This window comes from Sceloporus occidentalis, unplaced genomic scaffold (genome assembly GCF_023333645.1).
Source record: "Sceloporus occidentalis isolate IW3139 unplaced genomic scaffold, rSceOcc1.0.p SCAF_2, whole genome shotgun sequence".
NCBI lineage: Eukaryota > Metazoa > Chordata > Lepidosauria > Squamata > Phrynosomatidae > Sceloporus > Sceloporus occidentalis.
The window spans coordinates 191,052,852-191,073,797 of NW_028316982.1; the positions used below are offsets into that span (position 1 = coordinate 191,052,852).

The 20,946-nt window shown below is 37.3% G+C and overlaps 1 protein-coding gene across 9 annotated transcripts in view; it reads right to left on the reverse strand.

The window, feature by feature from the left end:
* LOC149319486 (dystrophin-like) overlaps window positions 1-20,946 on the reverse strand; it is a 1,434,671-nt gene that overhangs the window by 378,028 nt on the left and 1,035,697 nt on the right. The gene's annotated exons all lie outside the window — the stretch shown is intronic.

The following is a 20,946-nucleotide window of genomic DNA, read 5'->3' on the forward strand; positions in this document are numbered from 1 at the left end:
ACTAGAATATTATTTGTATTGGTATTGTTTTCTTTGCACTGAAATGTATGTGTTGGAGAACCTTTACAGAACCTGCAAAACATTTCAAAATTAATTTAGAAAAAACTGTACACTATTTATTTCAAGTCATTAAGGATTTCTTTTAATAAGCAACTTTTTTCCTATTCATTACATAGTTCAGTCTGATTAGTGCAGTTTCACTCACAATTCTCCCTCCAGGAAATCATTATAAATAGAAACCACATCCTTTAAAAAACAGGGAGGGGGACACATACCAATTAGTTATCTAGCTATAATGAATATGTTTCAATCAGAACAAAGATAGCAACAGGAAGCACACTTTTTATTACTTTTTTTAAAAAAGACTGCTTTACAGCTGTATCTACTCATAACGAGTTCTTCAGGCCCTACAAGTTTTCTAGCTAAAATAGAAGAGTGGTGATTATATAATTTTTCAGATGGTCCAAAACAGTATGAGAAGAGGACACATGGAAGCTAGGCAAGGAAGCAGATATATTATTTCAGGCTGCCCGTAGGTGGTTTTTGATGGGAATGTGCATCCAAAGCATCACTTCAGTGAACAGTTCAGTTTTGGAAGTAAAATGGGGGTTGATGCTGTGGAAATATGAGATTCCATTGAGCAGAAAGAATTTTTTACAATGGCAAGCAGATCATAAATGTAGCAATATATCAAATGGATTAAGAAAAAAAAATCCTTTGTGCAAATATTTGTGACAGGTGAAGAACCAATGTGTCAAAATCTCATGTTTTAAAAATGTACAAGCTTTCGGATGTCTAAACAGAACTGATCCTTAACACACTTGTCTTCCATCTTGATATTGATCACTGAAGAATGAAGGAATAAAGAATTTCCTGGCATACCATGGAAAGTCACACAACAGTTCCCTGTATTTCAGTTCAGAGATTTTAGATATTTAAATGCTTGTTTGTGTTATTCTTAAGAAAGCACTTCTTTTTCACCTTGCTTGTGAGAGAGGTTAGATGCTATTAGTCATTAGAGTCTTCACATTTGAGATAAATTGTTTTGTATTCAAACTGCATAAATAGGAGAAACTGTCTGTGCAACTAGAATAGAATAGATTCTGTCTTGTTGCATGGACTTTTAAAAACTGGAGGTATAGGATTGCTTATTTCCATCTTTTTCATCATCCATTTATCCTTCTGTGTTCATGTGTGTGCTCTGATTACAAAGACATGAGACTGGTTACGTGGAGACATTTTTGCTAAATTACAAAAATCTTGAATGAAAAGTTAAGCATGCTTCATCTCATTCTTGTGCTGGAGGCAAGAACTCTCAGAGAGCCTGGAGATTTTTCAAACAGCTGTCTCAACATGTCTAGACTAGGATGGAAGCTAATTCTGGCACAGATTTCATAGGCATCCCTCAAAGTTCATGGAGATAGTTAGGTACATGGATACATGTGTGTGGACACACACACACATGTTCACACAAACACACAGAGAGAGATGCTAAACAGGTAATGCCTACATCTATATCTAGACTATCTCCTTTGAACAGGCAGATTTCTGTGTGTGGCTGAAAAATATTTCTTTAAAAGCTCAACAGACTTAAATCAGATACACTATGGACACGGTCCTTCAGGTGATAATCATTAATTGGCTTGCTCCCAGCCTGCTGCAGCCTGAAGATAACACCAATTGGAGATGTATCTTTCCCTCCATTCATCTATCCATTATTTTAGTTATACTCTGCCTATTTCCAATAAACATGAGGGTGGTGGGATCGAAAAAAGCACTTCCACATGACCTTAGAACTTGGGCAGACTCATATGGGAATATAAGGTCTTTAGATAGTTTGGCCTAAATCAGACAAGGCTTTATTGATCATAACCAGGATTTGGAATTATATTAAAAAAACAAACTAGGAAGCTGGTGTAACAAGTGAGCTATGTGCACCCTTTAATTTCAGTTAACAATCTGGCTGCAACTCTTTGTATCAACTGAGTTTTCCAACTATCTTTAGAAGCAGCCTCACATTACCTTACTGTAAAAACAGGATATAACTGACGTATGTTTCACTGTGGCCAAGTCAGACATCCCTAGGAACAGGTGAGCTTAGAAAGAATATTGTTTATCGCACATGCCCCTGGAACGAACCTAGCGCATTACATAAGGGTGTGGGATGGGAACGGAAGGTGGCATAGAATGCAGTTTATCACACAGGAGAACGCTGCCGCCACCACCACCACCACCAGAAGTTTCCATTCTATTCCAGATGCATTCCCCAGGAGGCGATTTTCAGGAACTGTTTAGAAGTGTTCCTGAAAATTGCCTCCTGAGGGACGCATCCGGAACAGAATGGGAACTTCCGATGATGGCGGAGGCATTCTCCTGTGCCGTAAACTGTGTCCTATGCTGCCTTCCATTCCCATTCCGCCCCCTTTTGTAATGCACCAGGCCCGTTCCAAGGGCCTGTGTGATAAACTCCAATATCTCACAGTAATGCTTCACATGCCAAAAGTAGAAATTGGTGCCTGTTTACTGTTTATGACTTTATGATAGGGGTGGGAATTCTCTGGCTCTCCAAATGTTGCTAAACTGTAGCTCCTTGAGGTCCCTATATTCCTCTTCATTGGTGAGTAGAGTATATAAATCTGAGCCATTATGAGAAGAATGAAGTGTTGGTGTAATGATGGATAATGACACAAGAAATGGAACATTAAGAAGCACATTTTTGCATATATAAATGTACAAAAGCAGAAACATTTGCATTATTTTGTATATTAATATGCAAAACAAACCTACTGCTTGAAAACAAATATTGCAAAGATCAGTCTACAGAAGACAGAACAGATGAGAAGACCTCCTGGTGAGAGGGAGAAATATACAAGCAATTCCCAAGGAATAAGAGGAACCTGAGCTTTTCAGTTTTAAATTAGCCTGTTGAGGGTCCAGATCCATCAATGCTCTGAGCCCAAATCCCACTCATCCAATAGTCCTAACATCTTCTAGCCATGAAAGGGACTTCCCCCTGTCTGATATTGCTGAGGTGTTCAGTGGGAAATTCTGGCATTTTGTGGAAATGCTGGCTGGAAGTGGTTCACTCTTCCATCCTCCTTACCATTCAGAAAGTCAACAGAGAACAAAATAAGAAATACACTTGGTGCTTCCACAGTCTCCTTTAACTGCCATCCAACAATTCTTCACTCCTCTATATCCTTCCCCAAATAGGGAAAAGTAAAGGTGAACAAAACGTGTCTCCAAGCTCATGGTATCTTCCAACTCTAGGATTCTACATTTTACTTTTTCAAATATTTACTCTTAGAAAGGCTGAGGTTAACTGTAGTAAATGTGGAAAGATGGGTTTTTGTCAATTATATTTCTAGGAAGTTAGGTTGTTGGCCTCCATAAAAACAAGTATGATCTCTTTTATAGTATATAGTTTCTAATGAGATTTTTGGAAATCTATTTATTCCCCGTTTCTTCACAAACTAATGCACCTTATCTCTTTAAGCATTTTTTATGATTTTCAGTAGGATCAGATAGATTAAATTCAGAAGTCACCTTCAGCACTATCTAGTCAAACACAAACAGAGAGCAGAAGGACACTAGAAAGCGAAAGGGTAATGTTCACACTATTTGTGAGCATATGGTGAAATGTCAACTAATGGGGTCACATTGACAGCAGCTTACCCGCTGGAAATCAGATGTCATGATGGATTCTGCTAGCTGAGAGAAGATGCGTAGAAAAGAAAGAGATAAAAATGACACTTCTGACAGACAAATAATAATTAAATGTGCAACAGACATTGGAAAAGAAGAATGAAAAAAGAAATTGACATAAATAAAGTGAAAATGGTGTATGTGCATGCTATGGTCTTCCAAAGAATAAAGAATGATCAGCAATGGTGACAAGAATCTATCTATCTATCTATCTATCTATCTATCTATCTATCTATCTATCTATCTATCTATCTAATACTATATGGCATATATACTTTGATCATAAACAGGATAACTGTATACCATACACACCTACAAATGTTGCCAATTATATCATACTTTGCTTGGAGTACTTTATTACTTCATATCTAATTATTTTTTAACCTAGTAAATGTCAAAAGTTATGTTAAAAACCTTATCCAGGCGTATATAACTGCTATGCATATACATATGAACTTCCAAATTAAGTTTTTAAAATTAAAAAAAGTACAGAATTTTAGATATTAAACAAAAGGAAGTGTCTTGTATCTGAAAGGTTTAATTGACTGAGGTTCCCTTATTATTAAGAATTATATATGTCAGTGGAGTTAGAGCTGAAACAGATGACCTGAAAAGGGCAGATTGGAGATGCCCCGGAGCTGGTCGCCCTGAGGCCACAGAAACCACATGCCATGGCTCCAATCCACTCTGATGCTGGCCCAAATTGGAGCGGAAAAGATCCGCTCCTATTTGGGACAGTAAAGGGCCGCAGTGATGAGGCAGCTTCTGGGCACTCCTGTGCCATGCTGCATGTAAACACCACACTCCTGGAGCATCTTGATGCCACCCTCATGTAATTAATCAGAGTAGCTTCCAGATACCTTGGGGGCTTGCAGCGTGTAAACACTACACTCCCAAGTCTCCTAGAAGGTGGCTTTACCGGGTTGTCTGTTTCGGTCCTTAGTTAACCAATTCCACTGAAAAGCATTTTGTTTCAGAAAATGTGAAGTGATAAAATCTTGTAGCATTGATTTTACCACATGCTGCTACAGTTGTTACATGATTTAACAAATATGTGCAAATCAACAATGTATATTAATAAAACCAGTCTTCACCATGGTCTCAAGATGATAAAATACGGCTTTAGTTCTTATCTTTTTGTTTCAGTAACTCTTGGTCACATAACTCAGAGGTGGACAAAGTTGAGGCTTGGGCTGCAAGTTATCCCCTCAGGATGTTTTTGTAGCTCTCAACCCAGACAGATCACCTGGACCCCTCTTTTTTTCCTACGGCCTTTGAAAACTATAAATAACATTTTCTGCAGTATTTCCACAGGAACAGCAATTCACCCTTTAAATATGTTGTACCCCATACCCATACCAACACTACCTCAATTCGGAAACCATACACCGCTTCTGACTTGTTTTTGTTTTGAGTACCCAGATTGTTGGGGGCAATTAGCTTACATTTGTAAACCGCTTAGACACTGCTAGTTCGGCATGAAGTGGTATATAAATGAAGCTGTTTGTTTTTGTGTATTTTTTTGTTTGTTTTTTGGCTTCTTGGCCCCCTGTGCATTTCTTGGAGAGTCTTCAGGTAAAAGTTGCCCCCACCTGCTGAACTGCCCATCCCTAACATAACTGGTTGATCAAAGCCCACCCATTATCTATTGCAACTATTTTTTTTTAAAAAAAACCCAATACCTGTTGTAATACAGCAAAACAGAGCTAATTAGATGCGGGATCAATAAGTTAAACGTTTAGTATCTTCCAGATATCCAGGAGGTTTCTGTTTTATCTTGCATCTCCATATTTTCAAATTCTATGCTAAAGGTATCATTTCTTTAACTCATATCAACTCTTCTACACTGCAACCTGGCTGAAGGTGAGTGCAACTGCAGTGCAAAGCAATTACAAAGAATTGTGCTCCTGCTGACAGGGAACCACCTTGACTCAGCAACTTCCAGAGGGATTAACAGCACAATCCTATGTAAGGTAACAGAAGCAAGTCCCACTGAGTTTTTCTGAAGGGTTTCTTTCAAATAGTTGTATACAGAATTGCCACCTTAACAATTAATGCAGAACTAAGTAAGAATCAGGCTGATCCTGAAAGCAGAGGAGTGTGGAAAGAGTCGGTAGGCCATTACCTTCTTCTTTTTTTGTCTACTCAAAATGACTGTACAATCTGTTTGGGTTTTTTTCCCAGCAGGAAGAAAATATTGTGTGCTGTATTTTTTTTCCTGGAAAGCTACTGAAAATATTATTAAGTATATAAATGGCAAGAGGGGAAAGAGTTAACCAGTCCCTCGTCTGGTCTTTGGTTCTTGATTTCAGTTCACCATGGATGTTTTGCTTAAAGAAAAAGAAGAACAAAGGCACGTGATTCTGTTGATTCTTCTGTATTGCTCAAGAACTGTTATTACTATGGACTATGATATTCTTCTGGGCAGGCTGTTTTGATTGGTAATTGAGGCTCAGTGTAATAATTTTGTTCATATCAGGTAGAATGACTCCAGAAAGTGGTGCTGGCTCTATTTTGATCCTTAGTTTTAAACCATTTATATACAATCACTGAGAGAAGTCATCTGGAGTTCTGAGGTTAAGTATCACCAACATGCAGATGCCACCCAACTCAATCACTCCTTTACATCAGATTCAGATGAAGCACTGCTGAGCAGTTATTAAAAGACTAACTCAGAGCAAAAATTATAAAACTCAATAATAATAATAATAATAATAATAATAATAATAATACGTCCGCATACTATGTCTGTAATTCTCAGTATAGAAAACATTTCATAGGCAAAGTAAGGCTATTGCTTCAGGCAGTGGAACACCAATGATTGATCCCTGCTTCACATTGTTGCTGCTTGGGAAAGCCTTGCCAATGTTCCTGTCTTTCCAAAGGAACTATCATGAAGATGGCCACTGAGGCCCTTTCAAGACATTGTTCTTGTTACATATACATTTCCAACTCTGTTCTATCTGTTAAACATACATACATTTCCAACTCTGTTCTATCTGTTACAACTCTGTTTTATTTGCTACAAGTCAGACTGGCACTGAATTATATCTCTCCCAACATTTGGTAACAGAGATCCTTTCATTTGAAGGACTAAAACTAAAGGAACATATATATGAAGACAATTTGCTATGTTGTTGACCTATCACTTCTTTGCCTACCAAAGGTCAGTTCTCTTAAGATTGGATTTTTGTTTTCCAAAGCTCTCTCCTCAGAGCTGTAATTCATCAATGAAAGTAATTCACTTGAGTTTGGGTCTCTTAAAATTCAAAAGTGTGAGCAATCGCTGCTATTGGGCTGTATATTAAAAGACATTCACTATCTTTTTCAATTAAGTGATTACTTGGTAGGTGACCCCAAGATAATCAAGTGCCTATGTAGAAGCAGTCACAATGATTCCACTTTTATTTTTGATAAAATATTTAAAAATGAAAAGAACAACAATTGTATCTGGGTTTTCTTCTAAGTCCTACAAGAAAATAGCACAGGAAGATATATTATTATCTGTCTGGAAAGCACAATGAGCTTCAAACTGATGAAAACTGGGTCTTGAATTAACAACAAAGCAGGGACTGTTGCATCTAAATTTCACACAGTGCTACCAGTATGGTGTAGTGCTTTGAACATTGGACTATGACCCTGGAGATGAGGGTTTGATTCTTTGGAACCCCATTGGGTAACCTTGGGTGAGTCATTCTCTCTGAGCCCCAGAAAACCTCATGTATGTTGCCCCTAGGGTCATCATAAGTTGGAAACAATTTGAAAGCACACAACAAGAAAAGCCATAAGAAAGAAAGCTTAACTAAATGGCCATATTGAGAGGCCATGTTCAGAGCTTCAGAATGAGTTACATTTTTAAGAAGTAATGAAATGTATCTTCTTGTGAAAATAAAAATGCTATTAGAGGATGACAAGCAGTTCTTCATAATGACAGTTCTGGAATGGTACCATGTTGAAGAGCTTGTCTGTATTGGAATGACAGATAGAATAGATCAGTACTCTTACTGCCAAAAATTATTTCTATGTTTTGTTTGTTGTTCTTTTTCTTGCTGTTTCAGTTCAACTTTCTCATCTTTATTTACTCTCTGCTTGAAAATGTCTTATATAAGATAGTTTTTACTAGTGTGAAATAATGTCATAAGGGATAGTACATATAAATTTATTCCAGTATGCTGAACATTGTGAAAAAAGGTGGCAAGGACTACGGAAGAAAAAATTACACAAAATGAATAATATTTGTAACATGAGACATTTAAACTATTATGTGTAGACTCCTCTATAAAGATCACTTTTTCAGAGAACAAGTCAAAATCAGCATGAAATTTACTCTACTGAAGTAGCCTTTCTAGTTTTAACAGACGTAAGAAAAATGTGATGTTGAGGGAAAGATTTACAACAATTTTTGCTCTTGAAGCTATTTAGGTTTATATTACAAAGAATAAAAATAAAATGAATATTTTGAGAGCTTGTTTTGTGACTACATTTAATCCTTAATTATGTATATATGTTCTGAGAAATAGCCCAGGAGTTCTGAAACACTGAAGGAGTGCTATCTATCAAACAGAACTGCTTTTTTGGTGATGGTTATTGCAATGCAAATCACAAAACACAAGATGTATAAAGCAAGAAAAAACCAATCTAAACAAGTAACTGAAACTATGGAAATAATAAAAAAAAACCTCACCAAAATTTAAAAGCAACAACAAAACCTAGGCCTAAATTCAATTGCCACTTCCAGATATTTCCACTGAATCAATAATTTTATATAAATGTTCAGAAATTAATTCATTGAGTCTACTCTAGTTGGGTAAGAGAGCCAGTATGGTGTAGTAGAGTGATTATTGTAGCAGGACTCTGGGATGTCCAGATTTGATTCCCTGCTCAGCCACTGAAACCTACTGGATAATCTTGAGTATATCACACTCTTCTAGTCAATGGCAAAGTCAAACCTCCTCTCAATAAATTGTGCCAAGAAAATAATGTGATAGAATTGCCAAAAGTCAGAAGAGCTGGAAAGCATATAATATGAGTATTTGGGACCAGAACTGGAATTAAACTTTAATTATTTATCTTAAGATATAATGTTGGCAATTAACACTATCAGAAAGTCAGAAAAATTGTTCTTAACTTCCTTGCTACTAATGAACCAAAAGCTGCCCTATAAATGATACAATCATTTAAAACTGCCAACATCTAGTTTTGAAGTTATCTGACTAACCTCTGAGAAGCAAAATAAAAAAAAAATTAATGCTGAAGTGAATTCTATAAAGGGACATGCAAAACCCACAACAGATGCAGGAATATGAAAAGGGAATTAGGCAAGCTTGTTAGAAGTTTCAGAATGAATAAATTATACAACTTACATGTGAGCTTGATCAAGAAATTATCTCAATACAAAAAACCTTAATAAAGAAAAAGAAGTCGGCTTTTATCAAACAAAGATGGGTAGAGTTGAGTGTTGTTGTGAAAAAAGGGGACAATGTAAAATTTAGGAACATGGTCCATTCAGGTATATGCGTTTGTAAGCTTCACTCAGAAGCCAACATCTCAGCACTTTATTGCACAGGCCCTGGAAGATGTGTTCTATGTCACCTGCCATCCCCATCACATTCCTTTTTAGAACGCAACAGGCCTGTTCCAGGGCCTGTGCAATAAGGTTCTCTGTTATCACATTTTTAAGAGTATCTTCCAATTCTCCAAGCTGGCTGAAGAAGGTCTTCAGTACTGGATTCTTTGAGTAGCCTCCGAAGTCATCTTAAGAGATAGAGAAAACTACAGAAAAACACATTTTCCCTTGGAATATTTCATTTCCATTCTGCCTGGTAGAGGGTTTTCCCCCCGACCATTTTTGTCCAGGGGGCCTTTTTTAGAAACAGGAAGTAAACCAGAAGTGATTTCTGGTCACTTTCCATTTTTTAAAGGCCTGCCCTTGGTCCCAAAATGGCCCATGGATGCCTAATAACTTGGTAAAAGAACCCCTACAGGGCAAAAAGTTGGTTTTGTGTGTGTGGTGAGAGTATGCTGGTGAAATGCAGCTCTCCAAAGTCTCCTAGGGTGTTAATGCACCCAACTCATCCTCCCACAATTTCTGGCTCCATGGTAGACCGATCCTAGCTAAACTGTTCTCTCCCATTAACTGAACAGGAATTATTTCTACTTGGCAGTGGTCTAGTATTTTTCTCCTCTGTACTAAAAAGGTGAGATATCAGACCCCAAAATCTATAAGCCAGTTAGCTTTCTGAATGTAATGTCAGAAGCTTACAGTAGATTTTTGTTGAACAGTCTCCAAATCTAAGCATAGGAAAATCTTAATAGAACAACAACATGGATTTCAGCAAGGTAGCAACACAACTGACCAATTCATTATGTTCACCCATTTGATTCACTAATGTTTGATTAACCCGAGAGGCATCTTGTATTGTGGTCTTTGTGGATGTTGCTTCACCATTTGATTTAATAGCTACAGTTTGGGAAAAATGAATATAGATAAGTGGCAATAGTATCCACATACTGATTTTAAGAGAGCAGTCAGGTTAGAGAAGCACTCTCTCTAGTAAAAGTCAATACCAGAAAAAGGTGTTAGGGTTGCTTATTGGCTCCTTTTCTGTCCAGTTTTTATATAAACTATCTAGGGTATTTTATAAGTAAATTTTCCAGACAGCAAATCTTATCTAGTCTGTTTAAAATTCTCTATCATTCCACTTGAATAGTAGATAAGAGGGGCATATTGTTTGCATGAAGCTGCATTAGAAATTTCTTTTTCAAGCATAAGGAAGAAAAACAGTGCAGAGAACTTAACTTAGAAATTAGATTGTTTTCATAAAAATTTAAGTAGAAAAGGAGCCCATAAGCAACAAACCATATAGGAGCTGAAGCTTGTTTTCTGCTGCTCCAGAGAACAGGACCAGGAACAATGGATCGAAGCTGCAGGAAAAGAGATTCCACCTCAACATTAGGAGGAACTTCCTGACAGTAAGGGCTGTTTGACAGTGGAACACACTCCCTCAGAGAGTGGTGGAGTCTCCTTCTTTGGAGGTCTTTAAGCAGAGGCTGGATGGCCATCTGTCAGGGATGCTTTGATTGAGAGTTCCTGCATGGCAGGGGGTTGGACTGGATGGCCCTTGTGGTCTCTTCCAACTCTACGATTCTATGATTCTATGAAGGAAAAGAGATCCCATATTTAGAAAGTGCTAACTAAAGTCTGGACCTGAATCCCATTGAGATTGGCAGGGCCTGGAACTTGTTCATGCAGGGAAGCCCTTACAATGTCATGGAACTGAAGTAATTCTCCAAAAAGGAATGGAAAAATGATCTCAAAATCACTGTGATAGACTGACCAACAGTTACAGGAAATGATTTCTTCTGTTCAATGGAGTTCTAACAGGCACCAAATAGTATCTAAAAATAGTATGCAAATATGGTGGATTCTTAACATTTTTACATGCTATTTGTTTAATCATGTCACTTGTTTTTCTTTATCTAGGGTTATGCAGTTACATGAAGATATAAGAGCATTTTAAGTTGGAAATATGTGGTGATCCTAGAGGATTCACAAAATGTTTCCTTGCCATTTTATGCATAACCATTTTGGGATCTGGTATATTCATGCAACAGTGTGCCATAACAAAAAGAAAATTTACCAAATAAGTGGATACAGATAACTAAATCTGCAATCCACCAGGTTCTGACTTTATTCATTCTTGATATGACCCACTCTCCATATCTGTCAGTTTGCCACCTGTGGATTCCAGCCCATGTGGGAGGACAGCAGAGGAGGAGGAGGAAGGAAGAAGAGCAGGAGGAAGCCGGTGGGGATGGTAGAGGAGGAGGAGGAAGGAAAAGGAGGAAGGAAGAGGAAGAGGAGGAAGGTGGTGGCAGTGGTGTGGAAAGAGGGGGGCAAGAGGAAGAGGAGGAGGAGGAAGGCGGGGGTAAAGAGGCGAAGAAGGAGACATCCCCCAGGTGCAGTGAGAGCTGTGAGATGAGCTTCTAGTGGCTCAGGCGGTAAAGTCCTATTGTCCCCAATGGTGGTGCAGCCATGTGGCTGCATCTCCATTGAGGACAGTGAGACTTGAGCATCCACAGATTTTGGTATCTGTAGAGAGATTTGGAACAGATCCCCCACAAATACTGTGCTGCTCTGTATGACAATGGCCTATTCTTAGTCTCAACCAGAGTATAATCATTGAATCAATAGGTTCCATCTAGAGCAGTGATAGTGAACCTTTTAGGGACTGAGTATCCAAACTAAAAGGCCTTCTGGCACCAGGTGTTACCTACTGGTGGCGCTGGGACTTCTGGGGTGGAACAGGACTTCCTGGGTGAGACTTCTGTCCTCTGGGGTTGGGAATTCCAGGGCCAGACTAATTCCCCCTGCCTTCCTGGGCCTTGAGCTGCCTCTTCAGAGGTAGTTGAAGGCCTGGGATAGCCAGGAAGGAGTAGGAACCAGTATATGCCTGCTTCTCTTCCTCCCCACCCTCCACGTGTCATGAAAAATAGCTTTGCGTGCAATCTCTGGCACACGTGATATAGGTTTGCCACCAACGATCTAGAGTACTGAGGCCAAATTGCTTATAAATGATATGTGAGGAAAATAAATAAATACAAATGTACAGTGAAATATACCTTTAAAATCAACAAAGAGTCAACACAATTCACATTGTGTATTGGTTTGTGTGCAGAATGTCAATATTTTTAAATTTTTGCAATATTTTCATGTGTGATTATGCGCAGGAAACTGAAAATGGGTTGTTCTGTTCACCTGACCCTTTGCCCCCTATGTACCAAGCTATTATTTTAATTTTACACACACACATTATAGTGTACTATGATAATAAAAAAATATGTACTATGCACAAAAATATGTATTTTGAGGGCCAATACAGCACATCAGTAACATCATCAGGAAAATGTGATGCTCAATAGCCTAGTTGCAATAGGTAACTACAAGTGCCAGCTCCATGAGTGCAGGAGGATTCAGCACATAAGTGGACTGATGTGAAAGATGAGGGGATTCAGATTCATGTTGAAATTAACTGGCAGTGGGAAATAAATAGAACTGCAACTGCTGAGCTTTTTCACTAAGATTGATTTAATCTGCATGAAAAAGATTGCTTGTGGACTGTTATGGCAGTTTATAAGTTCATGCATCTGGTAATAACATATTCAGGGATAATTCAGACATTATGGACCCATCATAAGAACTACTGAAAAACACTTCTGTGTGCCAGTACTTTTATATATAGCTCCTCAATGAGGATGATTAAACTCTCCTATGTAGCACAATCACCAGGACTCTACAGGACTTCACAATTACTCCTGTCTAAACACTAAAGGATTTGAGTACATCAGTGTACTTTTATTATAAATCATTCCAATCTAGATAATGATGCACAGGGCAGCACAAAGGCAGATTAAGATCCAATTCACATTTACTCAGGGTCTAACTAAGAATGAGCATTGAACACCCATGATCCCTTTTAAACTCTTTTCTTTATAGCATTCTTTCACATGCTATAACTCCAAGTATTCTAGAGTTTCTTATTTCACTTTCCTTGTACAAATGTGCTGTGAAGCTCTGGATCAATCTATGCTTATTAACTTTGATATAGGACTAACATCAGCTTTAAACCTGAATTAAGACTCCAGTTCTTTTCTTTTTCTGTAATGTAAGAGGCATCAAATGAGATGGTTATGTGAGCTATGGGTATTACTTATGTTTCACTGAAATAAAAAAGTCAAAGTAAGATCAAGATAATTAAAATGTTTTCTATATATATATATATATATGTTTCTTTGGTCATATGGAAAAGGGAACAGTGGTCATGATTTTGGTTAGAAGAAAGTTTAGAATGCCGGCAACTCGATCAGTGTAATTACTGGTACCATGATATATAACACTACACAGAAGGTCCTACCATTCTTTATGTCCAGTAATTAGGGAGAAAATGAGTAAAGATGCTGAGCTGATTTTCAAAGGTATAAAAGGGAGTTGTGAGCTCTCAGCAATTATTTTGAGCTATAGTCCTTTCTGTTGTACACTTATTGCACAAAGTGCATTTTTATATCAAATGGGAACAGGCGTGAAGCAGCAAACTAGATCAAAGGGCATTTCTGATTATGTTTCTGACAGATTTTTAAAGTGATTTTATAGGAGCTGACATCAGAGAAAAGCTTAGCATCCATACTTCACAAAACTAGATTATTTATCCCTTTGTTATATGGCAATCTTCTGTGGGGAGAAAAGGGTAAATTTTAAACAATTTTCTCTTCGGTTCTCTCCTGAGTAAAAAAAATCAGTTCATCTATGTTTTCACCTTGGGGGCTCTCCTGGCTTTATTATCTGTTCCTAGTTGAGGATTTAGAAATAATCCTGTCTCAGAAAACAGATAACAAAGATCCCATTTTCTCCTATTTAGACTAGAATTTAAAATACATTTCTGCAAGCAGTATATTATTTTCAAAATCCAAGTCTTTGGTCTGTATAAATAAAAGCTGATCATTCTATGCATATTCCTGTATTGCATAAATATTGTACTGTAGATAAATGGGATATTGCTGTATACAAAAGTAAATTACATGTTTGAAAACAGCTAATAAATGAGAAAATGCAAGTAAACAGAGAATAGATTAAAGGAAATAGCAAAATCTATATATCATATATTATCTTCTATAAAAGCAGAAAGGTAATATGGAAAGGGCACAATAGTAAAAGGCATACTTAAGGCCTTTTTGAACAAAGAGTGTCCATTTTGTGCAACACACTAACCATCTCCTTATCTTTCTTCTATTCTCCCAGAACACCCCCCCCCCATTAATGACACAAGATCAATATACTATTTACTGCACAAGAACTTTGACATGGCCAGAGCTAGTGCAGTAATTCTTCTGCTCCTCACCTTTTCAGATCTCAAGCAAAGTGGATAGTGATGGACCTAACCATTAGACAAGAGATACAGTCTCACCAAGAAACAGATCCTGGGTGTCAGAAAAGGATAGCAAATTCTTAGATATTTATTATTTTATTGCCAGAAAAGAAAAGATCAGCTTATAGGTCTTTCTACATTAGGTACCAACACAATTTGTCTGACCTTGGATTTATGCACCTTGAGTTGGGTGATTGAGGGGGAATCATTTTCTTCTCAGCTCAGACAGCAAAATGCCAGGCAACAGTTCTGGAAGGGGGTGGAGGAGAAATATGTATTTTCCCTCATGTGGACCAAACACATACATCAAAATAAATGACACTAGTGTTCCTTGGTCTGGGAGAAGAGCCCCTATGGCTAGAATGGCAAGTACCCTTGTATAGCAGAAGGAACATATCACATGTCATTCCCAGGGCCCTCAAATGCCCCCAAATAGCCTCTAGAGCATGAGACAATTCAGGTCCAGTGGGACAGGAAGTGATCCAAAAGATGTAAAAAGGCCTCTCTTGAACCTAAAATAACTCACACTCCCTAGAAGGTATTTGGGGACATCTGGGATCTAAATAATGGAGGGTGCAGCATGGAGGATATGACCTTCTGAGGTTCCTGGGTGCCAGTGTGTCCTTCTAACGTTTAATAATGCCTCATCTATGTTTTATAGCGACAGATCCAAGACATGTAAAATCCTGCATAATGCCACAGAATCAGTCTTGTGATCATCATCATCATCATCATCATCATCATCATCATCATCATCATCAAAAATTCCTCAGAACTGGGACTCAAGAAGGCTTATAGTTTAAAACTAGCACAAATAGCTAAAAACAGAGAAGTCAACATTAAAATAGAAATAAATTATACACAAAGTACAACAATTGGTCCCTTTCCTTAAGTCTTCACAAATCTTATCTGGTTCAGAATATGATATGAAAATTACAATGACTGTGTGAACGTTCCTTCAAGTCACATGTCAATTTATGGTGACCCGATGAATTTCATAGGATTTTCTTAGGCAAGGAATACTCAGAGGTAGTTTTTCCAGTTCCTTCCTACAGCACCTGGTATTCATTGGCAGTCTCCCATTTAAGTACTAACCAGGTCTGACCCTGCTTAGCAGCCAAGATCAGACAGGGTCTGGTGTGTTTAGGCTATTTAGGTCTTACAATGACTATGGGTTGCATCCTAAAAACTATATATTTTTTGTTCCAGGTAAAGTTCAAAGTGCTAGAAACACAAGGTGTTTAATATTTTCTGCCAGGTTTGCCCTACCCCATTGCCAAGGAGTCTAATGAAATTGCTTCTTGGAGATCATTCAAGTAGGTTTCTGATGGAGACTTGAGTAATATCAATTGGGAATCTATGTGGGCTTGATAGAGGAATGCTCCCAAATTACAGATGGCAGTGCCACCCTCCAACCCCACAAGCTGTCCACTCTTACCCTATACCATGACCTTCAGAAATTTGGTCCCATGAAGCTGACATCCTTCCTAAATGGGAATATGCCACTGACACCAATAGAGCACATTTTGATAGGGGACCATGTTGTGTGTGTGTGTGTGTGCGTGTGTGTGTGTGCATACCCACCTATTACTTATGGACACATTAATTTCTCCATTCTTGTGTACTACAGACCTGATCATAATCACCTGTTCCAGTTGCCTGTCCTGTCTTTTCCTGACTTGTCCTTTCCTTTCGTTTTGAAACCAGATACACTAAACTACAATCATGAATGTATAATACTGTCTAGTTTAACACTCCCAACTCCTGTTGTTAATACTGGTAACCAAACAGACCTTGTCAGTGATTTATCAACATAGAGTTCTATAACCGGGGACAAATACTACTAACAGGACACATTATATTGTGGGTTTTTTATTTCTTTTTAGGGCAAAAGTATAACTATTCTGCAGATGCAGGAACTTTCTCTGCTAAATCAGCTTCATTAAGAAATGCTAAGTTTTTCATATTTTCTCATTATGGTGCTTGCTCAGGAATATTTCTTTTAGTTACTACTCCTCATCCAATTTCAACATCTTAGAAAACAAAAAAAGCATTTATTTTTGTCCTTATAGGTTTATTTGAATTCTATGATTACAATTGGACTATGATTTGCTGCTTTGTACACTAGATGGAAAATAACCTATTCAATTACTTTTTCATAATTCTGGAACAGAAAGAAAATTAATAAGTAGCATATTCTACAGAGGTGCTTTGCCAGAAACAGCAACAAAAGGCCCTTCTCCTTCAGGTACAAGAAGAAATGAAAGACAGAATAGCATCAGAAGGATTTTCAGTAGGATGGACAGATAACCCCAAACTGTTAAAAAGCTTTGCATTTTCTGGCATAATAAAACAAGACATCATGTGGAAACTGTAATGATTCATCATGCTTTCTTTCAAAGTCACCAAGCCAGAGTAATATAACATTGTCAGTACCAGAGGAAATTAAGGAAACACATAAAAGAAGTGGGCAGATCAGAAGTGGAGAAAAGCATCACCATGTAATCTCTGTCCCACAACAATCCTGTAACAATACGTGTTGCACTCCTTCATGCTAAAGCGATTATGTCTAACTGTGGTCTTTTCTAACAACATATGAGAATACTAAAGAAAGAAAGACAGAAATAGGAAGATACTATTCATGAATAGCAACTTTGTATCTATTGAGAGGCTCACCTAAAACATCACATTTTTGCCAAGTGTATTATATAGCTATGACATGATTGTTGCTGATGTATCAGGCTTAGAGTTAAAGAGTGACATGTGGCAGCATCAGTGATTACTGGCCTCTTTGCTTGTTTGAATAATATATGGTGGTGATGCTGTTTAAAACCAGCACAATCTTATAACCTCTTAAAACACCAACAACATTCAGTTTTCAAAAGACTTGAAATTTTTAAAAGGCCCTGCTGATGGAAGATTAGCAACGATGGAAGTTCCATGGCTCATAGGCACTGGCAATAATTTCCTATTTTGTGACCCCAACAGACATAACTGTGGACATTGTGCGACACAGATAATGCCATTTCCTGAGGATCTCAGGGACTGGTTAGTCTCCTATCAGAAGATACGGGCTACTAGATTACCTTGGTCTGAACCATACAGGGCTTTAGCAGTTACAACCTGTACTCTTAATTGTGTCTCTAACAGTCTGGTAACCAGTGGAGTTGTGTAGCAAGGAACTGCATGATCCTTGCAATCAGCCCCATTTAACATTCCGGCTGCGTTTCTTTGTACCAACTGACCATCTTCAGAGGTAGCCTCACATTGAATTCATCACAGTAATCTAAACAGGATATAACTAAGGCTGGGGGAATAACTTGGGATACTGGCTGTGAGTAGGCTTCTGGTCTGGAGTTGTCAGAATTGTGCTAGAGGTCAAAGCCACGGAATCTAAAACTGAATACATTAATTCTCAGAGCTGAGTTGCTTTCCCATCAATCACCAGTTTTAGAGGGGGCTATTCCTGTATCCTTGTTAGTGAAGTTCAAGTGAAGGCCTGTTCACTTTGCCCTTCAAACAAACTGAATAGACATTTAGAATGACCATCAGTTCATACAATCTTCCCACCACAGGAGACGTACTTTTAAAAAGAGGGTTCAGACGGCAATACACTACTTACAGAAACCACAAAGCAAAATTGGAAGTCCAACTGAAGGAAATGACTAAAGGGATCATGAAACAACTATCAGCTGGAAAGACAGTCTGAAGAATCATTAAACACAGCCAAAGTTAAAACTACAAGGGAAAAAAGCCAAAAGGAGAAGCTTCCGGCAGCTGAGATAGAAATGCAAAAATAGAGAACATTCCTCATTTTTACAGCATATGTGGGAATAACATTTTGGTTTGTCTAGGCATTTGTGTTAGAGGCATGCGGATATATTTTCCACCAAAAACTATTTAAATATTTTATTTCCAAAATATTCCAAACATGGCTCTGTGCAAGAACAAGATCCATTTGTGGTGATCCACAAAAACTACAAAGGATTTTTCCATTCCATTACAATGTTTACATCTACATAAGGATATGTTTCAAACATGTTCATAGACAGAGAGACAAATGTGCAGGCTTGTGCTGCTACAGGAAAATATTTATGTAAATTAATGTAGCTTTGATTCTTATTGCTCTAAAAAAAGAAGAAAATTTGTCACCAACAAGAAAAATTTAAATATATTACACAGCATTCTTACAAATAACAGATGCAGTACTTGCTATGTTTCAGATATACTGCGATTCTCTACTACTGAAGAAAACGTGTGGAAACACTGCTGATTTTGTTTATGATTGGAAGCTACTGTGAGTTTCTGTACTCCTTTCCTCCCTTTAATTATTTTTCTGACTATGTCCCACCTTTATATGATAAAATGAAAATGCAAGGTGACTTATAAATGAAAATATAATGTACATGTTTGTCTGTAAGTCTCTCTGTGTGTGATTAGCCTTCCTTTTATCTGTTTCTTCTCCCTTTGGACCTTAGCCAGATATGAATATGATGTGCATGAAGAAAGTGTTTCCGTCTTAGCTAATTTCAGACCAGGATCCTGAAGGACTTATAAGCTTGACTTTTAAGCTATATCAGAGGTCCAATACAGGTATAACTACACATTGAGTTTATTATTTTCTCCATTGACTACATGTCTCAATTTCTTTTTTACTGTTATCATGTCACATCTTGCGATGGAGGATAGAATGGCTTGCTTATGCATATCTGGGAGAATTTTAAAAAGCATTTGCGCATTTAGAAAATATTTATCCCTCATGCAGGCAGATTTTTTAAAAACTGAGTACCTTAATCTGATTACAAATTTCAATGTATTGTGGGATATAAAAATGTATCATCCTCACACACATATTTGTTGGTATAGGATCAAGCATATTCCACAACAATGAAATACAAATAGGCAGAAAACACATGCCCATATGAAATGGAATATTTGGTTTGAGTAGTAGTCATTCACCCTTGCAAAAAGTGCAAATAATATATGTCTAGTTGTTTGTTTGGTTTTTTTTTTTTTTTTTTTTTTTTTTTGAGGGAGGAAGTTCTTAAAAAATATTATACATGGGAGGCAACTTAAATTCAGCAATGTTGTTTACAACTTTTCAAGGGACTATGACAGAGCTCTGGTGTCACAATAACTGACCATGTCCAAAATTCCATTGCATGGAGCCATGGCAATTAAAGTGGCATCAAATCACATTATTTCTCCAGTGCAGATGCAGCCTGAGTTATAAATACCTGACTTACAGGTTGAGTTCTGTGTGAATTATGGAACAAAACATGTTTCTGGCAAAATGGCCCATTTTGCTAGATGTAGGTTAATATTTGCATTGTGGCACTTAAAAGAAATGGGATGCCAATTGACAACAACCACAGTTACATTTATGAAGTCTAATTCTTACTCATGGACCAATTATAAATAGTTATAATTTTCATTCAGGTAAAGTTTAGTTCTTAAATTAAAATCTTTTATGGTATTTATGCACCTGCTGTGTGGTTGTTACACATACAATTAAAATATGTAAAACTGTTTAACGGGATTTATATTGAAGAAATTACACTTTGCACTAGAAGAAGGTTGCAACAATGTTGTATATCAAAGAAAAACTCAATTCAGTCCACAAAGGATCAGTGGAATGGAAGCATAGCACTTAAAGTTTTGCTCATGCAAGCTGTATCATTTACAGTGAACAATGTTAAATCTAGGAGGCAGGTAATTACTTTCAGGCTATATAATAAACAAATTAATTTTATTGCACCAGAGTTGCTGAAGTTAAAGTTTTGTTTTTGTCCATGCATATAGATTTCCATATTTTTGTGTGTTTTCAAAGATAAGTAGCTCTTAAACAGTTTGCTGACAAAACACTTGCATTAATGAGACGCTCTTTTCTTTAAGTAGATTGAGAAGCTTTTTATAATAGGATGACAGCAGGATACAAGCCTCTCGGAAAGTTCTTAGAGAAATATTCTAGCATAAAAAGGTAAGATGTTTACTTATTCTGCTTGCATCATGTACTGTTTAACCTATTTACTGCCTTTTGAAAATGCCATATCTTGGCATCTCAATTCCAGAGTAATTGGCTTATTGCAAAGAAAATATGTACAGTGACCCCATTGTTTCCCCCCTTCTTTCCCTTCATTTCTCTAAAATGGGAGCAATTATTATACTTTTTTAAACACGTGAAGAAGTGGACAAATTATTTTCAATGGTATAATATGAGATTCCTGTGTGAAATCATTTCCCCAAAGAACATATATGCAATAGATTTGATAAAATGTTTTGTGTGTTTCCTATTAACATTGAATTTGTAGTATCTACT